Genomic DNA, 9,947 nt, shown 5'->3' on the forward strand with positions numbered 1-9,947 from the left:
TAGATTCATCTGCCTCATCAAAACTGACTCAGATGCATTCCTTTTACTCAGTGGCTGAGTAATATTTACTCAGTATTACTTAGTGGCTGAGTAATATTCCATTGTGTATATGTACCGCAACTTCTTTATCCATTCATCTGTCCATGGACATGTAGGTTGCTTCCATATTCTAGCTATTGTACATAATGCTACAATGAACAATGGGATACATGTGTCTTTTTCAATCTTGGTTTCCTCAGTGTATATGCCTAGGATTGGGATTGCTGGGTCATATGGTGGTTTTATTCCTTGTTTTTTAAGGAATCTCCATACCGTCTTCCATAGTGGCTGTATCAATTTACATTCCCACCAACAGTGCAAGAATGTTCCCTTTTCCCCACACCCTCTCCAGCATTTATTGTTTGTAGACTTTTTGATGATTAGGCTTTGATCTATTTTGATATACTTTTTATGAAGTTGGGGTTTAGGTTGAGTTCACTATTTTGCCTGAGGATGTCCAACTGATTCAGTTACCCTTTGTGGAAAAGTTACCCTTCTTCCACTGAATGATGTTTGTGTCTTTGTCAAAAATTAGGTTTCTGTATGGGAGTGGTGGCTCAGATGGTAAAGAATCTGCTTGCAACGCAGGAGACCCTGGTCAGGAAGATCCCCTGGAGGAGGGCATGGCAGCCCACTCCAGTATTCTTGCCTGGAGAATCCCATGGACAGAGGAGCCTGGCGGGCTAGTCCATGGGATCGCAAAGGGTCAGACACGACTGTGCAACTAGCACTTTGACTTTCACCAGGGAAGTACCCTGAACAGTGATTTTATAACATCCTCCCATATCCAGTTCATACTCAAATTTTTCCTATTATCTCAAAGATGTTTTTATTTTTTAATCGTTGGCTGGTTTGAGTCAGGACCAAAATAAGATCCACACGTTGCCCGAGGTTTTCATATATCCTAAGTGTACGACAGTCCCTCCCAGCTCTGGCCTGGGGATGAGGGTGCTGGGCAGGTCCTTTTCTTCTTTTCTGATCATGAGGCAGTTAAATAAGGTGGAAAACTAATAACAAAGTGGCCTGGTTTGGGGGGTGGGTGGGACAACCCTAAATGGAACTAGCCTTCCTGAACTTTGATTTTCTGGAATCTTAAGTTGCTCAACTTAATGGTGGTGGTTCTGTAAAACAAGACTCAGTGACATTTATTTGTATTTATGGCTCTCCCACAACCTACCAAGTGTGTGTGCACACGTGCTCAGTTGCTTCAGTCATGTCCAACTGTTTGCAACCCTATAGACTTGTAGCCTACCAGGCTCCTCTGTCCATGGGATTTCCCAGGCAAGAATACTGGAGTAGATCGCCATGCCCTCCTCCGGAGGATCCTCCCTACCCAGAGATTGAACCCAGGTCTCCTGCAATGCAGGCGGATTCTTTACCCACTGAGCCACCTGGGAATCAGCTGTGAGATGGAGGGCAACTCCCTAAATGTCCAAATCAGTTTCCATAAAATGGATAATGATGATGCCTCATCAAGAAGATTTAAGGAGAACATCTGTACCTGTGGTTTGTAACTGACAATGTTACTCATTTGCCAAACTGTTTTCCTCTCTGTTGCTTTAAAAATGACATACAAGCTAATACTAAGAGAGAACTTAATGCTGGTCAGTCACTATTGTGTTTTCCACATATGGACTCATTTAATCCTCACAATCACCTCAAATGTAGATGTCCTTACTGTCCCCACTTGGAGTGGAGACCCTGGAGGCCCCAGAGCTCCGAAATACCTCAGTCTGCCTGGCTGATAAGGAGCAGAGCTGGGGTCCTGCCCGCAGACATCCCGTTCAAGTCCACGCTTGTTAACCTTTCATGCTCTTGCTTCACGGCCACAGGATTCTGTTCCTCAAAGGCGTTGCCACTACTGTGTGCCACGTGGGTCCACCCGCACACACACCCACACTGTCCCTGGGAGCTGGAAATGAAATCAGTTGCAGAGAGTGTTGGTGAGGCTTCTAGTCACTGTTATTCTTTCCTTGACGGAGTAGATGTCAGGTTTACCAAAGTTTTTATCAAGGATTTTGAGTGGTTCCTGAGTAATGGCTCGGTAACAGATCTGTAAGGAGACATAATTCCTGGTGTGTGGAGAGTGTGAGTCTTGTCAAGGGACACGCCACAGGCGTGTCCCCCTATCACTGCCCCTTGGGGCCCCTGGCAGAGATGGGCTGGAACGACTTTTGGTCTGACCCAAAGTGGTATTTCTGCTGGGTTAAACAGTATGTTCCAACCTGAGTTAGGCTGCTCTCACAAAAAGTCCCCCAAATAGAGTCACTTAAGACAGACTGTATGCCTTCTGTGAAAGTCGGGGTGGGTGTTCCAGGCCGGCTTGCCAGCCTGATGATATCAAGTCGCCGTCAGTCTCATGGCTCCCCCATCACCTCAGGTGACGCTCACGTCTGTGCGCTGGAAGACAGCTGCCACCCCTTCTGCAGGGTCCACATTCCAGTGGGGAGGAGGGGAGGGGTGGAAGCATGTGTGTGAAGGGAGCTCGGAGCCCAGAAGCTGCCCCCCTCCCAAGCCCTGCCAAGTTGCACAGCAAGTGAGGAAATGGGGCTCTGTGTCTAGGACAAATGTGGGAGGCTTGTCAGCAAGGAAAGAATGGATTTGGCAGACAACCGGCTGTCTCTGACACAATGAGGGTTAGGACACGTGCCCGGGAAGGCTTTGGTGGGACAGGCAGCAAACCCTTCTCCAACAGTGGCTGCACCTGACTTGGCACCGTCAGCTCCCCGAGCCGGTCCAGAGGTGGCAGAAAGATGCTCCTCAAGGATGCGGCCCTCAGCGAGCTCTAGCCCGGCCTCGCTTCTCACAAGTGGCCTGCTGACTGCCCCTTTCTTCAGAGTCGTTCCTTTGGCTCCAGAACATTGCCCCTGTCTCCTGACAGTGCTCCCTCTTGGCCTCCCTTTTCTTAGCTGGCTCTTATTCCCCTCCCCGACCACCCAGCTGGGTGTGATCCCAGACCACCCTTTGCTTACACAGAACGTGGCTCATCTGCTCTTCCACCCCCGGCTGTCACCACGCCGCAAGTCCTCAACATCTGCCTGTGGCTCTCCACTGAGCTATCCGGTTATACCTTCAAAACAACAGGTAGGTTGGATTTTATTCACTCACCCCCCCCCCACACACACACAAACCACTTCCGCTCCCCAGCTCTCCCACTTCATGCAGAAGTTATTACAGAATAAGTGGGGCCAGTAGCAGCTGGGCCCAGAGTACTTACCTTGGGCCAGGACCACTGGCTTTGCAGCATCATCTCATCCTCCAGATGGTCTGGACTCCTCATCCTTCATCTGCATTTGATCGCTCACCGGTTTCTGCCACCTCTTCCTTCCCTGCCTGCTGGAGGCTGCAGCAGCCTCCTTGCTCATCCCCACGTGCCCCCCCCTCCACCCCAGGCTTTCTGTAAGCTCTTTCTGTAAGCTCCACCGTTGTCATCCCCGCCCCGACTCCTGCACTAGACTTGGAAGTTCATCCCTACCGCTCTGCATGAAACTTCCAAACTGCCCAACCTGGCTTTCCAGGTCCTCTGCCAACTCAGTGTTTCTTTTGGATAACTCATGTATCTTTCATTTATCTGACAAGTGTGGATCTAGAGCCTTTTATGTATGTCAGGCACGGCACCAGGCGTAAGGACACCAGCACGAACAAGACATGGACACTGCCCCTGGGGAATCCGTTCTAGTGGGAAGACATACAAAGAAAACAAACTATGATCACCGCAGATCGTGACGTGCTAAGGACATACGCAGAGGTCTTTATGCTGGCGGGGAGGCGACATCCTCATCACTGCTGCTCTTTTTCCCCTTAGCCTCCTAAAATCTCATCCTGTCCTTCCAACCTCCAGAGCCCCTCTCCAGATGACACGGATCCTTCCCTTCATTCACTCATTCGACAAATATTGAGCTACTATGCACAGGCGCTGAATCAGACATTGGGATGCAGCAGAGGATAACTACACTGCTACATTCTCTGACCTTCTGCTCTAATTGAGGGCCAGTTGAGGTTTGTGAGACAGCTCATAAACCATAGACATGTAATGGGTGGTGAATTGGGGTCCTGAAAGAAAAGCCACGGTATACTCGGGCTGGGGAATTTGAGGAAGGTTTAATAAAGGGATTACCTCCTAAGGTGTGGACGAGCTAATAGAGGAGCACAACACAGGTAGCCGGACCTGGGTGAGTACAGGGAGGGGAGGGTGCAGTTACCAGACCTGGAGAGGCTGTTGTGAGACCCTTTTGCCAGGAACTGGGGCCAAGGCCATTGAGGGGGCCAGTGGGCAGCAGCCACCCTGCAGGGAGAGAGCCGATCCAGGGATTAACACCCTGGCCTCCTATCCACTCCCTTCCTGTATCCTGCCTGTTCTCTGCTGAATGGAAGCCAGAGGGCATGGTACCTATCCAGGCAGGCAGAGTGGCCAGCCTCCCAGGCCCTGTGCAGGGTGGAGAGATGGAGAGTGAGCAGATCAGATCAGGAGGAGCAAGTGAAAGGGGCTAGGTCAGGGTGGGGAAGGAGAGCTGTCAGAGCAGGGCCCTCCCTGCATTAATGGGGCCAGCCGCATGGAAAAGCATTCCGAGGAGAGAGGGAAGAGCAAGCACAGGAGGTCTGAGGCAGGGTGTGGGTCCCTAGACCCTGGAGAGCAGAGGGAGAGAGGGTGCTGGGGAGGATCAGGGGGCCAGGGGGCAGCACGGCCCACACAGCACAGAGCCTGAGTCAGGGCTTTCGCTGCTCTTCAGAGTGAGATGGATCACCAGGCAGTGACAGTCGTTGACTCAGCTTGTCAAAGGGTCATTCTGGCTCCTGGGTGTCCTGGCTAGAAGGACATGAGAGATGCCATTTCTCTTCAGTTACTTTCCTGTGGTCTGGTATTTAACAAACACGATCAAGCTGGGGGGAAGCGAGTCCTGGCCCCAGGACTGCTCCCTGCATCCTGAGCCCTGAACCTAGGGGAGAGGAGGAAACACAAACACACACAGATAATTAATTCCCTCCTCTGGGCGGTTGCAGTGTTGTCAGGGAGACAGATAAACACCAGAACCTGCTTACCACCACTCACCAAGACAGAGGAGCCAGGGTCAATAGAGGGCCGGACTTAAGGGATAAAGCAGCGCTGAGATCTGAAGGGGAAGGGAGGGTGTGAGCAAGTGAAGCTTCTGGAAGAGGTAAGGATTGAGGAGGGCAGAAAGAGCTTGACCCAGCCTTGGGTGATCCAGCCTCGGGGACTCAACTGCCCTAGCGCTGCCCTCCTGTAGTCTTCTCCCGTGAGGTTACTTTGCTGTCAGCGGGAACCAGATTCTCCTGGTGGAGCTGGCGGAAGTCCTCCCACCCTCGCCAGGGCACTGGCCCTCAGATTGTACCCCCGCGGGGCAGGTTGGGTTTTGGAGTGTGTCTGCCAGCTCTGTACCAGCCTTGCCCCAGGAAAGGGGTCACCTGATCTGGCAGGGTCCAGGGCTGGAAGGGGCCCTGGCCCAGCCCCTTTACTCAGATGAGTTGCTGATGATCTGGGAGGCTTTTAAATTGAAGGGCCAGGATCCTCGGAGGCTCTTAGAAGTGCTTGTTATGACCAGAGGGATGACCCAGGCCTTATCAGTTATTTGCCATCATGAAAAAGCCCTGGGGCCCCAAATTCTAATGGTGTTTCTTTTGGATTTTTAGGCATTCATTTATGCATTTTTTTAAACTACTGATCTAGTAGAAGTGGGTCTACCTTACTCCTGTTTAACTCAGGCTCGTACTGAAACGAGTCTTTAATTCTCTGATGTCACCTGACCGTGCCCAGGTACAAGTGGGGAGCAGCTGGCCTGAGGGTACAGATTTCCCATGGACACTCTCACTCCTGGAATCGAGTTCAAGGTATTTTGGGTAAAATACCTCCTGTTGGAGCCGGGGGCTCACCATCATCTCTCTTTTATTATGGTATTGTTGTTTTTTTTCCTAGTTTACTAAAAAGTTATTTAATCTTGAATAGATAATAGATATATGCCTACAATATAACATTTAAAAGACAGAAAAAGATATAAGTAATAACTAAGCGTCCCCCTTCTCCCCTCTCTCCCACATGTCCAGTTCTCTTCCCTGGAGGCCTCCAGTATGTCAGTGTCAATATCACCTGATGTATTTTTCAAGAAATAGTCTATGCATCAAACACGAATGCCTGTATATACTTTCTTCCCTTTTTATATAATGGGAGATGCTGCATAAACTACCCATGTTTCACCCCCCACCCCGCCCTGCCGACTTCCCAGTGTATATTTGGCGATGGTTCCATGTTCATAATAAAAAGCTACTTCTTTCTGTTTTATGGCTGTACCGTGTCCCATTGTATGGCTCTACCATGGCTTACTTGTTTAACCCATTCCAAGTGGAGGGTCATACAGGTGGTTTCCAACCTCCTCCTGCTATTTCAAGCATGAATGTGACAAGTGGCTTTATGCCTCTGGGATTTCATTGCCTGTGACTACTAGCTAGATAGATGTGCAGGTAGGACGTTTGCCTTCCCAACCTTCTCTCCACCCCAATGCTCAAACATCTCTGACCACCTCCACCAAAGCCTGCTCTCTGCTGCTGCTGCTGAGTCACTTCAGTCGTGTCCGACTCTGTGCGACCCCATAGACGGCAGCCCATCAGGCTCCCCCGTCCCTGGGATTCTCTAGGCAAGAACACTGGAGTGGGTTGCCATTTCCTTCTCCAATGCATGAAAGTGAAAAGTGAAAGTGAAGTCGCTAGACCCTCAGCGACCCCATGGACTGCAGCCTACCAGGCTCCTCCATCCATGGGACTTTCCAGGCAAGAGTATTGGAGTGGGGTGCCATTGCCTGCTCTCTAGTGGGCATCAAACTGGGAGTCCTTGAGGGTAAAAGCAGCGGGGAGACTGGGCTTTAAAGCCAGATTATGGCGTTTCTCAACCTCAGTCTGGGCTTCCCTGATGGCTCAGCGGTAAAGAATCTGTCCACGATGCAGAGACGTGGGTTCGATCCTTGGGTCGGGAAGATCCTCTCAAGGAGGAAATGGTAACCCACTGCAGTATTCTTTCCTGGGAAATCCCATGGACAGAGGAACACACACACACACACACACACACAATTGTAGTCTACTGATATTTGGGGCGAGATTTGCTTGCATTGTAGGACATTTAATAGTAACTGTGACCTCCACCTGCTAAATGCCCTTAGGATCTCACAGGTCTTTTGTTTGTTTGTTTTTAATTTATTTATTTGGTTGCACCAGGTCTTAGTTGCAGCATGTGGGATCTATTAATAGTTCCCTGACCAGGGATTGAACCCAGGCCCCCTGCATTGGGAACAAGAAGTCTTGGCCACTAGACCACCAGGGAAGTCCCTTCTCCCAGATCTGACAACAACCACCACAATAAATATCTCCAGACGTTGCCAAAGTTCCCCAGGGAGCTACACCCCTCCTCACCTTAGGAACCACTGAACTAAAATTAGGCACCAGGGCTGCATATTCAGACATCGGAGAGAGCTGTCTGAAAAGAATTGGGAGCAGTCAAGACTTTTTCCCCCCTCTCATATCAGAATAAATCTCCTTTGGCTGATTCCTTTAATTTCTTTGAAGCTAGACCACAGAAATGTTCTAGAAGACAGTGTGTGTAACACTTCAGAGCTTGCATAGGAATCCTGGCTGTGCAGCTTGCTAGCTCTGTGACCTTAGGCAAGTTACTTTTCTCATCTGTAAACCGGAGATAATAGAAATACCTACGTCCTGGGGTCCCTGGGAGGATTCCTTGAAATAATATGTGTAAATGCTCAGAACAGTGCGTGGTGTGTGACCAGTTGTGGCAGGACAGGTTCCTGGGACACTGTGATTTGTGTACAGGACATGTTTGGGGAGAGCCTTTAGGATGCATACTTGTCAAGTAGGGAGGGGTGAGGGAGGGCAGGGAGAGAAGGCCAGCCTCCCTGGGGGAGCCCAGGAGTTGTGAGGAGTCTTCAGAGCTGTCCTGGCTTGGAAGGAGGAACCATCAACAAACATGGGCTGCCTCCAGGGAGCCGACATGACCTTGGGTGAGGTGGCTCTCTAATGGAAAGGGCAGTCAGCCACATGGAAAAAGGACCATGTGGAGGGACCCGGATAAGCACAAACAGTTGCAGCATCTCTGCCAGCAGGGGGAGCCAGAGCGTCAGTCCTGAAAAGGGAGGGTCCGCGGTGTGAGTGCTCATTGGCCAGTTTTATGAGGCTATATATATATGTTTTTTTTCCTCTCTCTTTCTTCTTTAAAATATTTACTTATTTGACTGTACCAGGTCTTAGTTGTGGCATGTGGGAATCTAGTTTCCTGGCCAGGAATTGAACCCAGCATTGAGAGTGTGGAGTCTTAACCACTGGAGCACCAGACAAGTCCCTCAGACTATATTTCAATAGAAGGAAAGTGCTTTTAAAACACTCTGGACCCCCAGGAATGCCTCCCAGACTAACAACGCCTCATGCCTGCTTTCAGCACCCTGCTTATCCCTCCCTTGTTCTCTCTTCTTACTGCCCTACTGGAATCAGGAGGGGTGCTGTCAGCCACCCCAGCCACAGGGCCCTTGAGGCAGAGGGCGGGGCCCCAGGTGGTTGGATCTTCCCTGTCCTCCGCCATGTGGCTTAGGCCACATCTCTTGGCCTGTTGGGAGTTTAGTTTCTTCGTTGATAATTGGATGCTGCCTTCCCAGAGAGGCGTGGGATGATTAAATAAGATACTACACCACAGCAGTTCTCACAGTGTGGTCCTTGGGTCATCAGGACTGGGATGACCCATCTGGGAACTTTGTGTTCAGTTAAGTTGTGTCTGAATCTTTGCGACCCCATGAACTGCAGCACGCAGGCTTCCCTGTCCTTCACCATCTCCTGGAGTTTGCTCAAATTCATGTCCATTGAGTCGGTGATACCTTCCAACCACCTCATCCTCTGTCACCCTCTTCTACTCCTGCCCTCAATCCCAGCATCAGGGTTTTGCCAATGAGTTGACTCTTTGTATCATGTGGCCAAAGTATTGGAGCTTCAGCATCAGTCCTTCTAATGAATACTCGGGGTTGATTTCCTTTAGGATTGACTAGTTTGATTTCTTTGCTGTCCAAGGGACTCTCAAGAGTCTTCTCCTGCACCACAGTTCGAAAGCATCAATTCTTCGGCACTCAGCCTTGTTGATGGTCCAACTCTCACATCTGTACATGACCAGAAATGTGAATTCTCAGGACCCACAGCAAACTCACTGAATCAGGAGTGCTGGGAATGAGCCCCAGGGATCTGTGTTTTCACAAATCCTCCAATATACCTAATGCAGCTCGAGTTTGGGAAATACTGGCAGATGGGGCAGCACTTAGCTCAGTGACTGGATCCTAAGGGGAGCCCTGTCAACCTTAGCATGAACGTCATTTTCTGGGCTTGAGGTCAGGTACCTGTGAGCAGAGCGCCACCTGCTGGTTCGACGCACAGCCAACTTCACATGTACACATGAGGTTCACACGCAGCAACTCAGCCTAGACCTCTGGGCAAGGACAACAGTGCTATGACACAGACTCCTCTCCTCGTTCCCCTCCACTCTGCCTGGAGAGATCAGGTTAAAGTGAATGTCAACGGCAGCTTTAAAGGGCCAGGACAGGTCATCGAAGACAACAGCAGTGTGTGTGTTTGCATCAGCAATAACAGGTACCCTTTCCCAAGGGTTTGCGTGTCAGACACTGTAGAGGAAGCAGATAAATAGATGCCTGCCCTCCTTCCTCTGCCCGCTCATGCATGAACTCCCACTGGGGCCACAGGGCTGAGGGCGGCCTTGATGACCTAGTCACAGGCCAGCAAGGGGGGCCGCCCGTGGTGCTAGGCCAGCAGCGTGTCCCGTGTGGTCACCTGCTCTATTTGGCCACCCAGCTCCCCTGGGTGGGAGAACTTTGAAATGTCTTGCTTTATATCCTAGT

At 50.4% G+C, this 9,947-nt stretch overlaps 1 protein-coding gene across 2 annotated transcripts in view; it reads left to right on the top strand.

Annotated features, from left to right (window-relative positions):
* The window catches only part of TAF8 (TATA-box binding protein associated factor 8), a 28,250-nt gene extending 21,916 nt beyond the window's left edge, over nucleotides 1-6,334 (top strand). Inside the window, exons 8-10 of one of the 2 annotated variants that reach the window (XR_009492482.1) lie at nucleotides 3,016-5,195; nucleotides 5,813-5,949; nucleotides 6,100-6,334. The gene's annotated coding sequence lies outside the window, so the exon portion shown is untranslated. The remainder of the gene's footprint in view (nucleotides 1-3,015; nucleotides 5,196-5,812; nucleotides 5,950-6,099) is intronic. The other variant, XR_009492481.1, reaches the window with a different exon arrangement.
* The last annotated feature ends 3,613 nt before the right edge of the window (nucleotides 6,335-9,947 follow it).

Source organism: Bos taurus, chromosome 23 (genome assembly GCF_002263795.3).
Source record: "Bos taurus isolate L1 Dominette 01449 registration number 42190680 breed Hereford chromosome 23, ARS-UCD2.0, whole genome shotgun sequence".
NCBI lineage: Eukaryota > Metazoa > Chordata > Mammalia > Artiodactyla > Bovidae > Bos > Bos taurus.